Here is a 17,748-nt window from a genome sequence, read left to right on the forward strand (position 1 = left end):
TACGGACACCCATCTGCACACTTTCTCTAACTCCTCTGATATACCTACCTTTATGCTGTTCTGAAAAGGTCACTCAATGTAGGACTGGTTTCTGTCCACTGTTTTATATACTGCTGACATAAATGATCAATTTAAGCCAGAAAATATGTCATAGCATGATGCCTGCTCCAGACAAGAAGCTCAGCCATAATAAACCTTTTTTGCAACAGTCTGAAATGCAAAAAGTACAAACATGGAACATTTATTTTAACATCTATTTTAAACTGGCAAGTCTTATCTTATTTATGTAGGTGCTGTGTATTTGTTTGCAAAGCCTTCCTCTCTGTGGCTGATTGATGAATCGAACTGCTTCCAATCAACTTACGCATAGCCTCCAGTATTTAAACCCTGGGTCTTCAGCCATTCTCTACCAGATTGTTCAGTCTCCTTATGTAATCTCAGGTCATCTGCATTCTGCTTGCCATACCTCACCAACAAACTACAGCCATGGCCAAAAGTTTTGGCAATGACATAAATTTAGTGGTTCGCAAAGTTTGTTACTTAAACTGTTGTGGTGTTCATTCACATTGTTTCTAAATTATTGTGTAGACTGATCAGATGCATTTTAAATAATTACTAAAAGCTTCATTGGCCAAAAAAAAATACTAATTTAAATTTTTTGATCCTGGCGTAAAATGAACCGTTAACATTAATTGACATTATATCAGCAGCACATGTGAAAGTATGAATGAATACTAGTCCGGTAAAACACTATCATACTAATAAGAGCAGACTGATTGCTATAAAAGGAGGAAAGAATCGCTTTCGATCATTGTGATCTTTTTAGCAGTGGTTGCCTCCAAAGAAAAGTGCAACCATCATCGCTTTGCATCAAAATGGCCTCACATGCAAGGAAATTGTTACAAAGAATATTGCACCTGAAATAATTATTTACCAGAATGTTAAGAACTTCAAGTAGAGAGGTTCAGCTGCAGCCAAGAAATCTTCAGGACATTCCAGAGTGTTAAGCGAGCACCATGACCATCTCCTCCTGAGGAGTCAGCTGAAATCATGTCTCCAGCAGTACAGAGATTGCTCAGGAATGACAGCAGGTTGGTGTGAGAGGACCTGCACGCACAGTGAGGCCAAGACTTTTGGACAACGGCCTGGAGTCAAGAAGGGCAGCAAAGAAACCACTTCTCTCCAAGAAAAACATCAAGGACAGACTGAAATTCTGCAGGAAGTACAAGAATTGGACAGCAGAAGACTGGTGCAATGTTATTTTCTCTGATGAAGCTCCCTTCCGACTTTTTGGGACATCATGAAAATCAATTGTTCAGAGAAGAAAAGTTGTACACTACCACGAGCCCTGTGTTGTGCCAACATTGATCCATGGATCACCATCAGTCAGGATTTGGCCCAGAAGCTAATATCCAGCATGCCAGATCGGATTGCAAAGGTTATGAAGAACAAGGGTCAACACTGTAAATACTGACTCATTGTACACTAACACAATTTTTTTGCCAATAAAAGTCTTTAAAACTTATGATATGCTTATCGTTGGTTTTCAGTATACCATAGAAACATGGAACAGTAATCTTCAAATACTGAAACAGCAAACTTTTTAAAATATAAAATTTATGTCACTGTCAAAACTTTGGGCCATGACTGTACTCACTCAACTCTGGCCTGTTTAGTTTCCTGCTCACCTCAGCCAACCGTCTCCAACAGCAAAAGAGAGATGGATTGTGTTGCTTGATTTTTTGGCAATAAATGCATTTTATTTGCATAATATTTAGTCTGTGTTCTGCTTTTGGATCCAAAGCTGTGTTTGATTACAACACATTACTAGAATTCGGTGCCATCACAAATGATGACCATTGACAGATATTATCAATGGCTTGAAATGAAATGATGAAGTGTGATAGCGGCATGGCGTCTGTTGGACCAGCTGCCACTGGGACTTGGTCAGACCTCCAGTCAATTATTCAGCACACAGCATGTGCACAAAGAGTTTAGCATAGACTCGGAGATGGTTGACTCTCAGCGTGGGAGTCTGTGAAGTGCATCAAGGAAATTAAAATTACCAGAATCACAGGGTGGGCAAAAATGTATTTAATAAATCTGTTTGACTTTCTCAAAAATCAACATTATGCACTCTGGTGCACTTTTATTGCAGATTCAGTATTTGTTTTTATGATATGCATTGAAATTGGAAAACATGTCATGACGTTATTGTCGTTGTCATCAGTAAATATGGCCGACTGTGAAATAGCTTTCTTTTCATCAGCTTGTGTAGCCATTCTAGAGAAACTGTGAAAGAATGAATGAGCTGGCTGTCACTATCATGGACTTTTAGTTTGTTTTCTTTCCTCATGTTTCCCTTGACCTACTGTACTTTCCCTTGTGTCTGATTAGTTCATTCTGTTCACCTGTGTCTAGTTAATTATCTTTATTTGCATATGTATTTGAGTTCCTGTCAGTTCTGTTAGTGTTTGTCAGATCTTGTCAATGTCTTCCTGTGTGCAAAGCCTTCCTCTTCTGGATTTACCATCTGTGTTGATATGAAAAATTATTTTACCTTCATAATTTTCATTAGTCTTGTGAATTTGAACATTTGACCAAACAAGAAGTTTAGTTTTGTGCATGTCAAGTCACCTTTATTTATATAGTGCTTTAAACAAAAAAGATTGTGTCAAAGCAACTGAACAACATTAATCAGGAAAATAGTGTGTCAATAATGCAAAATGACAATTAAAGGCAGTTCCTTATTGAATTCAGTGATGTCATCATCTCAGTTCAGTTTAAATAGTACTGTATCTGTGCAATCATTTGCAATCAAGTCAACAATATCGCTGTAAATGAAGTGTCCCCAATCAAGCAAGCCAGAGGCTACAGCCTCAAGAAACTAAAACTCCATCGTTGACAGAATTGAGAAAAAATCTTGGAGAATCCACGCTTAGTCGGGGGCCAGTTCTCCTCTGACCAGACAATTTCCCAGACTTCCCCTTGTTTTGTTCTTTTTTTTGATTGTTTGTTTTTTTTCTTTTAAATGGATCACCCTGAATTCCTCCTCCAGCTGCTGGAGCAGGTGGGGGACTTGCCCTCGAGGACCAGACCAGACTGTTTTCTGGACATTACCAACAATACCAGCTACCCAGAGAATGTGCTCTGCTTGTTCTACTAGGAGCCACAACACCGTGTGCAGAGTGTGGTTGTCCGGAGATGGTCCTTGAGGGATTTTCGCCACCTCTGTGGAGTGGGTGCTGGTGAGAAACTTATAGATAAGATCACCTATAGATAAGTGTCCACAATGTTTCAAACTTACAGCCCCCTAAATTATTTAGTTTCCCACTACATTTTTTGCAGTCCCACAATTGCATTGCAATTTTCATTTATGTGTAGCTCATTTGTAGCAATGAAAATTTGTATTCATTCAAAAATGATTTGCCCTAAATGTGTAACTTTGCAAAGCCCCGTTCATTCCAGTGAGTCTTTTTCTTCTAAACAATCCTTTCTCCCGTGTAGTGTTGGAAATTCTAGTTAATCACTTCATGTGGACCATTTGAAATGGAAACATTACAAAAAATAATTCCTCGATTTGAGTCTCTGAACTATGTGAATATATTATACATGCATATAAGATAATGAATAATCTAAAAGCATTTCAGGGTCCATTTATAGGTACATCCACACCCAGAAAGCTAATGGTCCCAATTGCCTTTATTAATTTACATTTCCAAAGACCAACTTTTATTATAGAAACTATGGAAACTTTTGTAGATGTTCCTGCTATTTTTGCCCCACATGGAATGCATTTCAGTTTTGCATATAATTGTCATCCATCATGACTTCGATATTAGCACCAGCAATGTGTTGTTTTCCACCTCTCACCCAGTGGACGACATACTGGGCTAGATGAGCCATGGTGAGTTATTGTTTGCTAGATATTAATTTGTCTAAATCAAGGACAAGGCTATCTAAAGGAGCTAGACCTTCACTCATACCCATCATCAGGCTCCCTTTCCATTCTAGTAAATCTATCATTGAATCAATGGGCTGCAAAAGAGTCACAACTGCAACAACAAAAATGCCATGTAACAGTCAGCTAGCTCACCATATGTGGCATTATATATCTCTAGGACAAAATATATTGATACATCACGTGGGAACACAACTAGTAACCTTAGTCCTTATGTAAAATATTTAATATGCAATTAGGGGAGAAAAAGACAAATAATTTACATCCAAATGACAAATACTATAAAATGAGTACTCAACTGACAAAACTATGCTCTAAGAACATTTTGCTAATTTTCCTATGAAGTTATTAAACTATTTCTCAATTTTCTCTGAACATTCAAATTGTCCAGTTTTTAAACATTTTAAGTGTTTTTTATTTTATTTATTTTTATTATTATTGGTTATGTGAACGTTAAAGGAACCCTTCATTTTGCAAACATCATGGGAATATTACTTTTGAATGATCAAATGTTCTGAAACAAGTAGTAATAATTAAAAAATATAAAAAAGTTAGACAAATGTTCAATTATGATGTTCAGGGAAAAAAAAGAGCAAGAACAACATAAAAGCTTTTAGGGTTTTGTATATAATGAGAAAGAGAACAATATTAAAGACCAGGTATTTTTGAATGAATTCTATTTACATTACTAGATGAATTATTGTTTGAACTTCAAGAGAACCTTTCTAGAACGATAGCTGAAGTTCCTTGTTAGATTGGTTTTTCAAAACACTTTCACACAAAGTAAATAATAGTTGTCTGATATAATAATATTTTGGTGTAATATTTTTTATGATCAAATCAAACCCACTGGCAGCAAGTAACGCCTGAAAAAGCACTGTGACAAGAAGACAAAAAAAAACTGAAACGGTTTCCCACATTCAATTTCTTCTCCAAAGAAATGTACTTGATCAGTACCTAAGTACTGCAAATGGGGACATATGAACACTACGAAGGCGATCTATTTAAAAACAAATAGAAAAAGCCCCAGAGAAAAACTCTAAATCAAAGAGGCTGTTGGAGAACATAGGGAGAGACTCTGTAATCGGCCCAGAGATCATGTCAGTGTGTTTTATCAGCCTGACTGCCCTGTGAATCAGTCATTGTACCTCTGCTCAGGTGATAAATACACAAGCAAGGGGTCTAACACAAGATAGGACTCATTGTTGGGGAAGCTCGTCCTGTATTTCATTGGGCAGGTTCAGCTTGTGATGGATGGGGTGAGCCTCAGCCATATTTCTCCCACCGTCTTTTCCCTGGCACAGTGTGAATCAGGGGAGTAGGGACAAACCAGAGGGTAGGGAAAGGTGGAACCAGGTATTCTGGGATAGAATGTCAGCAGAACCACTGCTATTCAGTACTCATTTCAATTTAATTGATTTCACAAAATGTTACACTTTAGCTGTACAGATCACTCACATGCAATCACATTTAACATTGTTTTGAATGCGAATATGTTTATTTATAATTAAAAAGATAAACTGAAAAAAAAAATAAAGTGTATGAATCAATGAGTCTTCATTCTGTTGTACAGCATCCCAAATGTTTTACCTTCTAAACAATTTATATACAAATAAAGCTGAGAGTGAATCATTCCAGTCATGTGCCATAATCAACTTAATTTGAATAAATATTTAAAAAAAAAAAAAATTTCAGAAAAGAGACAAGAATCTTATAAACAAAACACAAGTTAAACAAAGGTTGGCAACCACGGAACATAAAGAAATTGTATTCATATTATTCATATTCATATCAATCTTTTTCTTATTAAACAACAATACAGTCCACTAAACACCATGTACTTCTATCCCTCACAGCTTCATTTTCATTCCTTTTAGAAATTACCCTGACTAAGGTCTATTGTTGGATTGCTTTTTATGCAAAATAAAAATAGACTGTGAAATGTTATTTAAATCTGTGTAAAAACAGGTTTTGAAAGAAGAGATTATGTTACCACAGAAACAGTCTCATCATTTGGCACTGAAACAGAATTTATGAATACAATTTACAATTGTTAAAATATTGTTGAATAGAGCAACTAAAGAACCTGAATTTATATACAGTAATCTAAGCTGTTTGTTTTATTTTATTTTTTTTTTGGGGGGGGGGGGGGGGGGGGTTGGAAAGAGATATATGGCAAAATCTGGTTCCAGAGCTTCACTAGAGCACTTTTCAAAGTGTTCTGTCTGAGAGTGTGCTCTGCTTTCTATCATTCAAACACATGCTCTATACTGTTCCTTCTACTTCATAGTCACCTACAGAGCATGAGCGTCGAAGCAGAGCAAATTGAATTAGGTAGCTGATCCATTTGCCCTCATGGAAGCCTTCAGAGGACAAAAAAGGTATGTCGTATGAACTAATGGAACAGTTGTACAAATTAAGTGTGGTTTTTTTAGGTGTGTCATAAGCCTCAGAGGGGTGTTCAGAACCCTCAGGCTGTCTTTGATGAGTGTGCGAGTGAGCCAGAGTCCCACAGTGTTGTCGAACAGCAGTTCATGCATTAACCATCTCCTGATGAGCATTTGAAGGCAGCACCGCTGCGTCCGAATCCTACTATATAGCTGTTACCTTTTATTTCCTCCTTACTGCGACTGCTTCACCAAGTCCATTCTCTGAAGAAGCAATTAAAACTAGAAACCCTTTTTCGGCATGACAGGCTTTGCATTTCTGTAGAAGGCAAAATGTTCAAAGGATAGAAAAGGCTTTTTATTCTCATAAATCATTCAGTGGCTTATAAGAAGAGGTCAGCTTTACTTTGAGGGGTCAATTCATTAAATGCTGGATTTTGTCTTGATTTTCATACACTACTGTACATAAACATCCTGTAAAGTGAACTCAAAACTCCCTGTGAGCTTTTCTAACATCACAGTAGCTATGTTTCCATCATTCTGTATATTCAGTCATCAAAGCAACATTTCAGATGGAAACTGAAATGATGGTAACTGCCATTACGTGATTTTATAAAACTAAAAGAACTTTAGATTTGTATTTTTTTTAATGTAAGGCTATTTTCATCAAAATCTTTTCAATCTCAATTCTAAGTGCTTCTTTTACTGTTTCCTCATTTCTTTGAAAGACACTGAGCATGCTGTCTGTATTTTCAGCATAAACAACCCCCAACAACAAGCTTTATGTTCTGATGATTATAGTTCAAGGTAATTTAGCAATATTATAACCTCACTGGCACATTACTCTCTCTCAGACATATAATAAGTATCTGTGCAAAATAATTTCTAAACAAGGCACGTTAATAAGTCTTGGCGCAAATAATATCTAACGCCCCCCCCCCCCCCCCCCCCCCCCCCCGAGCACTCTGATTGGCAATTATGATAAATTCCTTTAATTAATGCATGCTCAAGGGAGGGTTTAAATCTTGACTTTGGCAGCAACATGACAACGTTTTGTGTACTTAAAGAGAAAAATAGCATCTCCGTGCTGTCCTACAGACTACAAAGGCCATTACAATTGGTAGCGCAGCTGCTAGAGAGGCATGTGAGGAATAGCTTTGGGACCTGGCCATCTATCACAATCTGGACTTTTTTCTCTCCTTTTTTTTTCTTTCATAAGAGAATTCATTAGGCAGGTTTGGCCTGGGGTCACTTCCTCATGCTGGTAATCTCAGCTGGGCTGCAGCACAGCAGTGCTGGGTCAGGACTTTACAGCAGCTTTGCTCATAATGTTGACCTGAATGGAGAAAAAGGAGCATTGTTGCAGAGGTTTACTACTTCTCAAAATCACAAGAGTCTTGTGCTGGTCTGGAAAGCTGATCGATTTCTGTTTACATTCTTGTAATCTCTGGAAAACTATTACATAAAACTTCTGTGCTTCACATGATGAGCAGAACAAAAATATGTTCTAAGACATAACATTTTCCTTACTTAGATAACATTTAGCTAAAATGAATACATTATTTCTGAATGTTCAAAATGTCCAGTTAAAATGTTTAAATCGTAAATGTATCATTCGTTCGTTATCTGGCTCAGCTCAGTGTTCATCTTCATTTCTCTCTTCACAGCAGTTCAGTCAGTGTACTGTTTGAGTAAATTAATTACTCCGGGATATTGGTTTGTTTGAACTCAGAGGGAGTGTCAGCCACATTAAAAAAGTTAACAGCTTAAGTAATTTGTGGATTAATGTGTATTGGAGATGCGGACCATTTTAAACGATTCAGTTCGATTTGGTGAACTGGTTCAAGAAGATCCGGTTACATCGAGTGATTCGTTCGCAAACTGGATATCACTACACTGCAGTGAATGCGCTCACACTAGACCCGGAAGAGAAGACAATTCTTAGTAAAGTCATAGTTTTTGTTATTTTTGGACCAAAATGTATTTCCGATGCTTCAAAAATTTCTAACTGACCCTCTGATGTCATGGACTACTTTGATGGTGTTTTTATTACTTTTCTGGACATGAACAGTATACCGTACATTTTCAATGGAGGGACAAAAAGCTCTCGGACTAAATCTAAAATATCTTAAACTGTGTTCCGAAGATGAATGGAGGTCTTACAGATTTGGAACGACATGAGGGTGAGTAATTAATGACATAATTTTAATATTTGGGTGAACTAACCCTTTAAAGGCATTATTAAGAGGAACATTCCGATTTTATTATTTTGCATGCATAATGGGAATATAAATTTTGAATGTTCTCTAAACCAAGTTAGACAAACATTCAAATAAAATGTTTCAGAAACATTTTATGTTGTGCTAACTTTTTGTACTAACGTTATTAAAGAAAAAAGATAACTTTTAGATAACTATTATCGTTTTTGCTGTGTTTTGTCAATGGGGATCGTTTTTATAATCTTTACATCTGAACACAAAACTTTTCAAAGATGCAAAGGAAAAACTTTTCTGTTTTGAGTACACTGTTGCCGTTTAAACGTACCCAAAGAACCCTATAAATGTAAAAAGGGTTCATTGTTTTCAAACAGGTTTTCGTAAAGCTATACCACTGCCCCCTGCTGACGAATGTTCAGAAGAATAGGTAGCCCTTCATGACAGACCCCTTAACCATACCAAATTCTTTGGGACTTCAACTTTTGAATGCATTACTTAGTTGTTTCTGCACATTAAACTGGGATAAAAGAAAGTAGGGTGACATCAAAGTAATTGCACACTTCACTGTAGAAGTTTGACAGATTGTTCTGGCTTTTTTTCCTATTTGCCACTCAATTATATGTTTTCTGCATTCATCTCCAGGTCCTACTCGTTAGAACAGATGCATGTTATTTCCTCACTTTGCTTTATAATGTGATAACCTGGAAGCAGAACTCATCTTACACCCCTCTCCTCAGTAGTCTCTAAACATATGACAGATTCCAATGACAGATTGCCAATCAGAACAGTTTGGTAAATGCTGGAGCCTGTCAATGTCAAACATAAACAACACAGCTGTTGTTATAATATCAAAGGTGTTACTCATCAGCCAAAATGAGATGCATCTTGCTTTTATCAGCCGGCACTAACCTGATCTTGATCCAAGGGGACAGTGATTTACTTTCTCAGGGGCTAACATGCAATCTAAAACTGCTATATGGCAGGTGAAATTACCAAATAAGTTGTGAAGCTACTTTCAACTTATACACAAAGTCATTCTTTATCATAGTCTTCAATGAAGCATCTAATGGACTTTAGCAGCCAGGCCTGTTTGTTTATTCTCTTTATCCTTATTTATGTGAACATATTCATTTTAAATTATGAATCAGAATCATGTGCATTTCACAACAGAACATGAAATGGCAACAGAAATGGACTGCATGCATAAGAATGGGGGGGGGGGTTATATTGTGACCTTTAAAGTCAGTCAATGTTTGTCTGTGACGTTTAATAAGAAATTTCACAGTCATCTAATACAACCTGATACTCAATAATTCATAATATACAGTATGTTCACAGTACGTGCATTTCACAAACTGAACACAACAGATTTCATGCATTTCAGCTCGACTGCTTTTGCATGCATATGAATGGAAGAAAAATGTGTATTAAGTCTATACTGTGACCTTTAAAAATCAGTCAATGCCCGTCTATGATGTTTTGTCAAATAAATCATTTCACACAGCCATCTAACTCTTACAAAATACACACGCAGAATTTTAGGCAATTTACTTTGATACTCTACAATAGCAATAATGTATATTAAAATGCTATGTAATCACATGATATATTCAAATTAGTTTTCTGTGTACATGATGAGTTTATGTTATGTATACTTCTGTTATTGCCTATAGGAACTACATTCACCTCTTTTCTTATTCTGTGAAAGAACACTGACAATAAGCTGTGACTTGATGCAAATATATTTCATGGGACATGTTGTGTCCCAATTTGGTTATAAATTCGACAGAGACTAAAATAAAGTGATATTTTTCATGTTTGTATTAGTGGAAACAACAAAGCAATCAGATGTCAACAAAGTTTTACACTGCAACAGTAGTCAATCATGTAAAGTATTTCAGAAGTGATGACAGAGAGCATCTCGTTCACTCGGCTGCCTTGCACAGGAGCAGGACACCAACATCCATCACAGCTGTCAATACCACTGTTTGCAAATAACATCAGTGCTGGCAGGGAGGACTGGTGAAAACTTCAGATTGACTTTCAGTATGACTCTATTTAAAGTACAGTGGCCCCCATAAACTTCAGATTGACTTACAGTATGTACTCTTATTTATATACAGCACAACGGCCCCCAATAAGCTCTGCTTAAAGCAATAGTTCGCCCAAAAATGTACTCACACTAAGGCCATCCAAGATGTGGATGAGTTATTTTTTTATAGGAAAATATTTGGAGAAATGTAGCATTACATCACTTGCTCACCAATGGATTCTCTGCAGTGAATGGATGTCATCAAGATGAGGAAAAGTTTCTACAAAGTAGAACAGTATATCATTATCATCATCACTTTAAGAATTTTCAGCATTCAGTACTGTCATGGGATAGCCTACAGCTCAGAGGATGAAGAATCATAAAATGACACACACCCATGGTCTTGAATTTATGAACTGTATGATCATTACTAAAGCAATCTCAGCTAAGTGAACCAGTAAAGAATCAAGGTTTCTCATCAACTCCCTTTAAGAGTCATATCATGGCACTGTGATTTCAGCACTAAAACACAATGCAGGGCTTTATTATTTTCCATTGTGCTGAGCTTGTTTATTTTCATCATATCTAGTGCAAAATCAGTTGGTATCAAACATATAATTGAGCAAATGAAAGCATTAGCTACTTAAAACAGTCTGCAACAATACTGTTTGATTAGCCTTTTTTAACATTTGCAGATGTAGATTCAATAAATAATTTGTTATGCAATTTTCTTATAAACACAGGGGTTGGAAAAATAATGTGAACACATGGGAAATAGGCTTAACTTCCTTATTCAGGTGTTTTACCACAATTTGCCTTTAATACAGCTTAAGGTTTTCTTAGAATAGTCTCCAGTTGAATGTTGTCTATAAAACAAACACAAAGTTAGAACCATTCAATGCAAGTATATTAGGTGACATAACAATTTCTGAAGGTGTAGTGATTGTGTGCAGGAATAAGCATGTGTGTTAGAATAGAGGAGGGCACGCGACAGTTGCCCTGACACTGACAAATAGGAGTAATCTAGCACAGGGCTATTATTTACATATTTATGTTTCAACTTTGTCCTACTATTCCTTCAGGATTAAATGAGCTTCCATTATCAACTAGCATTTCAGTGGTGAGAACATTAATAAAATAAGGCTTTGTAGTGAGTCTGGAGTCTGGATTTTTCCCTGTGTGTGCATTATTTATCACCTGTCACAGTTTTAAATGCAAATCTTCAATGAACCTGGCTTTGTCTATGAGTCAAAGTACTCTGGTCTTTTTTTGGGTAACCCACAAACAGTGTTGATATGGTTGCACGACATCAGCAAAATTTCCACGGAACAAATTTCAGTTTCCTAGCAATTAATCGTATAATGTGCATGTGTATATGTTCCGGGGTTAGAACTATAAAGGTTTTGATGTTTTCTGTGTTCTCATTATCTGAGAACAAATTTTTGGTATTAAATGTGTGTTCTGGTGCCATTCCTTATTACAGTAAAAGTGTCTTCCTTCTCAGCATGGTACGGGGTATAAGGCTTTGATAATGAGGATTAGTCTGCATCATGTGTGACATGTCTTCTAACTGAGGAAGCGCCAAACAGCTCCTCTGGGACAATTTTCAGTCTGTCTTACACAGCCTAATAATATAAAGATATACTCTGTCATCTACCATCTACACTACCATAATGTGCCAAACAAATGTTTAACACTTCACACAGTAACTGAAGGAGTGCTGATAAAGAGAAACTTAATAGTCAGTGTTAGACAGTAGCCCATGTGTTTGTTCACAGCTAGAATGACTGCGCTAGATGTTCTTCTTTTATAACTGAGATTTATTCATTTTAAAATTGCATAAAAGAGTAATATTTTTGATGTGCATTTTTGATGTTGCACATCCATCAAAATCAGAACATTATTTTGCAGCCATCTGGAGCTTCTCCTCACCTGGTCAGCATAGTGAGAAGAAGCAAGGAAGGAGGGAATCTCTGCTACAGTAGATAATTTCAAACAAAGGTGAAGAAGAGGGTATGATCTCAATTATTGATAATTCACTAAGCATTTTATTACAAGATTTCAGGGAATGAATTTTACCAGAGTCCTGCACTGGAACTTAATAAAAAGAGGCATAGCATGTCTGGACTCCTGCTAGAGTTATCATATCTCTAAGAACAGCGGAAAGGTCACTGGAAGAAGATCAGGACTCCAAAACAGTTTTATAAGTGCTTTATAAAACTATCTAAATGATTTATTTCAGAATACTGACAAAGATATGCCTGAACATTGTATTGTTTTTAATTTACACCATTAATGTAAAACTCTTACCTGAACATAACATACATTTTATGTTTCATTACACTTTTGTTTAATTAGCTAGATAACTGATATCTCTCTGACTTAAAGCCTTGGTCACCACTGAACAGGACATATTTTCTGTTTTTACCAAGAACATCAGAGTAGGCCAAGATCCTTTATTGACTTCTCATTAAAAGTTATTTTAAGAAAAGTGAGAAATTATCACAGAGAAAGAACTAATAAGATGGATAAATAAATAAAGAAACCCATGTTATCCCTGTTGTTAATTTGCCCCTAAGATGAATCAAGCTTCTCACCTCTGATAAAAACAGGCTGTCTGTGTACTCCACTAATTGAGTTTGGAGAGCAGCATATAGTAATGTCTTCATTATACAACTTGAAAATATTCTACAGCTCATTATATGCAGCTTTATGGACTAAATGAGGCCATTAAGCAGACAAACGACAATGTGTGCACCATTCAAGGAAGGTGAAACACTACTGTAAAAATTGCTTCAATTATTATTGGGTTTTCATGCAGCAGCTATGGAAATACTGTTACTTACAGGTGTTTATGTACTGTAATTCTTCTGGGAGCACTTAAAAAACTGAACATTTGAAGACATGGCAATAATTAATATCAGGTTAAGAAGCCTGATAGAAAACATGCAGTCTCGTAAGAAGAATGGTAAGAAGATGCAATGTCTCGTTCTCTGTCTCTGTGGTCAGATTCTAGCTTTATCATCCACTCCTTTTGCTCTTGGCCAGTGTATTTAAATCAACAACATTCCCACGGTGATTGACCTTGACTCTGGCTATACAGTGTTTTTCTCTCTGCATAAATTTACATCAGTGTATCTTAGAGACAAATGACAAAATAGAAAACAGAAGAAGTAAAAACATCAAATTGATACTAAATTGCAGCTGTATTGACAGCTTTTTCACCTTTTTGTTTATGCAGAAATGCATAAAAGCCCACACATCACTTTCACTTTTATGAGTAAGCAAGCCTCAGTGATGATTAATGAGTTAATATTTTATTGTTTAGAGTGGTGTAGCGCATTTTCAACATGGACTGGCAGTTTGTGTGCATTACACCAAGCTCCACTGTTTTTTTAGATGCCCATCTGTCAATAATAAGTCACACTGTGAGATACAAAGTTGCAGTTATGAGATATAAAGTCACAATTGCGAGTTTTGTTGTATCTGCCAAATGCGACACAGTATCTCAAAATGCTATGTAAATTCTTGCAATTGCATCTTTATTTCTGGTCATTTAGACTTGACAACATTATTTCTTTTATAAAACTTTGTTTCACCATTACGTCTTAGTTCTTACTCTGGAAATGGATTCTATATGGTTCCATAGTGTGACATAAAGCAGGACAGTAGTAGATTCTAGACCATCTCCTGAAATAAAAGGATTGAGAAGCTGAGTAGCTCTTACAGTATGCTTTCCTTGATGATCAGCAGGTGCCACAGAATGCAAAAATCACTTTTATAAGGTGTTTGAACACAGTCGTGTGGCCTCAGTGTGTGTAAACAACCAGCTTATAATGGTATAAATCCACCCACTCATTGTTTTATAATCCCAATAATTCATAAACAGTATCTCCACACTAGCAGTTTCAGGTTTCGCACTAATATGATGACATAGTCCCGCACATTTATGACACTCTCTGCCCTATTAACATATACACAGCCCTGAGTGAGAAGCTGCAGTCCGCCATTACTGTTTTCTTACTGTAGCCGCTGGAGGTAAAATGTCAGCGCCAAAGAGCCATTAAAAGTGTTGTGTGTTGGGAATCTTGGGATGCACCAACGAACATAGGAGTCTCCATAGACTGCTGAGGACACAGTGATTAAATTTCATTTGCAAAGGAAATATCCCAGAAAAAAAATGGAAAAGTCCTATACGTTTGTACTACCATGTCACACCGGACTGCCTCGCAAACAAGGGTCAGTCCAGCACTGAAGTTGTCACCAGTAAACCGTCACAGTATGCCCATGAGCATGAGCTGTTGGGTTGCCAGGTTTTCACAACAAAACCCACCCAATTGCTACTCAAAATTAGCCCAGTCATGTTTTGAAGAGGTTCCCCTGGTAAAAATTGCATTCCGGTGGGGTAAAATACACTATTTTGGTGGGTTTCCCCTGGTAAAAATGCCATTTTAGGGGCTAAATATCATGTTATTGGGGTCGCTTAATCCCGTGGGAAAACCGCAGACTTGGCGACACTGGCTCAGCTCGTCTGAAAAGGGAGCAGCTCATTTTCATTTAAATTGGACAAACACAAATAACAGTGTGTTTTGGCTCATACCCTAAAAGTTGCAAATTCAACAAGCTATAAAAACTTATCTGGGGTATTTTGAGATTAAACTTCACATACACACTCTGGGGACATCAGAGAACAATTAAAAATATTGTATGAATGCATTCTATGGCACCTTTAAAGAAGCTGATAACGTTGTAAAATAAATCAATTCCAGGCATATGTTGTGTCCTTGGATTGATGGAGTGCTTATACAACAACAGTTACACTGTAAATTGTTCATCTGTTTATTAGCTTTTGACCTGTTCACCATGCTTTTCAACCTTGGTGTTGTAACATTTAAGCAGCAGGTGAAGTGCTTTTTATTGAGTTCATTAAATTGTAGAATATCACATTTCTTCCACTTAATGAGGCTATTTTTCAAGTGCATGTCAAAGCAATATCTATTCACTGGAAATATACAGACAATTAGTGAAAATGAGCCAGATTTACAAAACTGCCATTTCACAGCATGGCATATCTGTTGATTGGACTGTCATTTGGTACCACACTATAGGAGAAACTATCTATGGCAAAGAGTTCTACCGTGTCTACCAGAAACTGGTCAGAATAATGACAGCCACCTTATTGGCCGCTTAAGCATTGTCAAAATTATCTCTGCACTCACAGAAGCATATTTTATTCACACACAATTAAATTCTCTCTTCAGTGAATCCACTCCAGCAGAATTCATCAGGAGCCGCTTTCTTCTGCAATTGTCCTAGAACTTTGCAGAGGTGCAGAAGAGAGAAAGAAATGTGCAAAAAAGCTTACAAATGCTACCAGAAGTGTGCAAAGAAAGATGTCTTTTTCATTCCAGTCTATTGTCTTCAGCACCTTTCTTTCTGAACAGGTTGAACTTTTACAATGGATGGGGTCATTATTTTTTCATTTTCGGTTCCTTATAAAGTCGAGTGGCTGCCTACTAACGCTCATAAACCGGGTGGAGGTTGAGCCTGTAAATCAATGGGAAGATGTTAAATATATTAAATAGTACACGCCAAGGTTTGTGGCACAGAAATATCAATAAAATGTCATGGTCAGTGATATGTTCATGCATAGAGTCTGGTGCTAGAGCTTGATTGTAGGAAGTTACCATTGATTTTTTTCAAGTTTTGTATAATCGATAGTGGATAGTTGTAATACTTAACGGTTTAGGTTCAGTTTGAAAATAAAAACTGTAATATTGGCCCTAGATCAAAATTACATGAAAAATAAACTTAAAAACAAGACCTGAAAAAGTCAAATAAAGGATAATTAAAGGTCTTGATTACTGATCATTCTCTGAAGCTTTACAGCCGAAATCTACTTTTTCGTTGTTGTTTAAATACTCAGCCTGTCATCAATAATTAATGGAATGTAATAAGTGACCCATGCTGCCTGCATGAATCAATATATCCCCTGCATCAGCTGTTATCAAGACTTAAATGGTCTCATCTTCTACTGATGTGTAATCTTACGTTGAACTAGTTAGGTGTTAGAAGATGAGAAGTTAGAAGGTGACAACACCAAAAATAGATCATGTCAAACTGTTCAAACAGCACATATTCAACAATCACGCATTATCTGATTTATATCATATTTAAAACAATTACAGTTTACAGATATAAACTAAACTAAAAATATTATGACATTACTTATTGTTGAATTAATTAAAATAATACACATTCAAATACCCATTTTTGGGAGGGAAAAAATTGTTATTATAAATAATAACAAAATAAAAAGGAAAAGAGCCAGTCACAAGTTTTCAAATCATTACCAGTCTGATAGAGATGAATCTCACTGTCTGTTCACAAGAAGTCTCAGAGGAGCCAGTGATATAGAGTGTATAGATGGTTCCTAATTAAAATCCATACTCTTAATGATCATTCAGACAACAACTGGTTAACAAGATTACAAAAGATAAGGGTGGTAAATCAAGCTCTTTTTAATTAAGTCTAAGATTTGCTTCCTTTCAAAGATAAAGAAAAGGATCCATTAGCTGTGCTTGCTCTGTTTTATGGACCATGTATTGATTCACAATTATGTAAGTGTAATTCTTTCAAACAAATCACATTAATATTGAATGCAGTGAGACACCGCAGACTAAAAGAAAAAAAGGCAATTTATAATGAAATGCTTTAAAAAAGAGTGGTGAAATAAACATTTTAATAAGCACCACATTTACATTTTTACCTTTCTAAAACAATCAAATCAGGTGAATATAGCAGTTGGGGGTCTTTTAATAAAATGTTCTTCTATTCATTAGGATATACAGGTGATCCCTGCTGCTTCATTTAATGAAAGACTGAGAATACATTTCAAACACTGCCACATATTTGCAGAATGAAATAAGCCCAATAAAAGTAATTAAACAAATCTATTTCTCTTATGAAACATCTTTCCAGCTGAGCCATTAAACACAAATTATAAAATGACTAAGTTCCACTTTGTCATCCTTTTTTTTTTTTTTTTTTAAGCTGTAAATGTGGAAAGTGCAGTTTGATGACAACGTTGTATGTTGTTTACTTGATGTGCTTACGCGCCGATAGCTAAGTTAACAACACAGAGATATTTGA

Source organism: Carassius gibelio, chromosome A5, assembly GCF_023724105.1.
Source record: "Carassius gibelio isolate Cgi1373 ecotype wild population from Czech Republic chromosome A5, carGib1.2-hapl.c, whole genome shotgun sequence".
In the NCBI taxonomy this organism is placed as follows: domain Eukaryota; kingdom Metazoa; phylum Chordata; class Actinopteri; order Cypriniformes; family Cyprinidae; genus Carassius; species Carassius gibelio.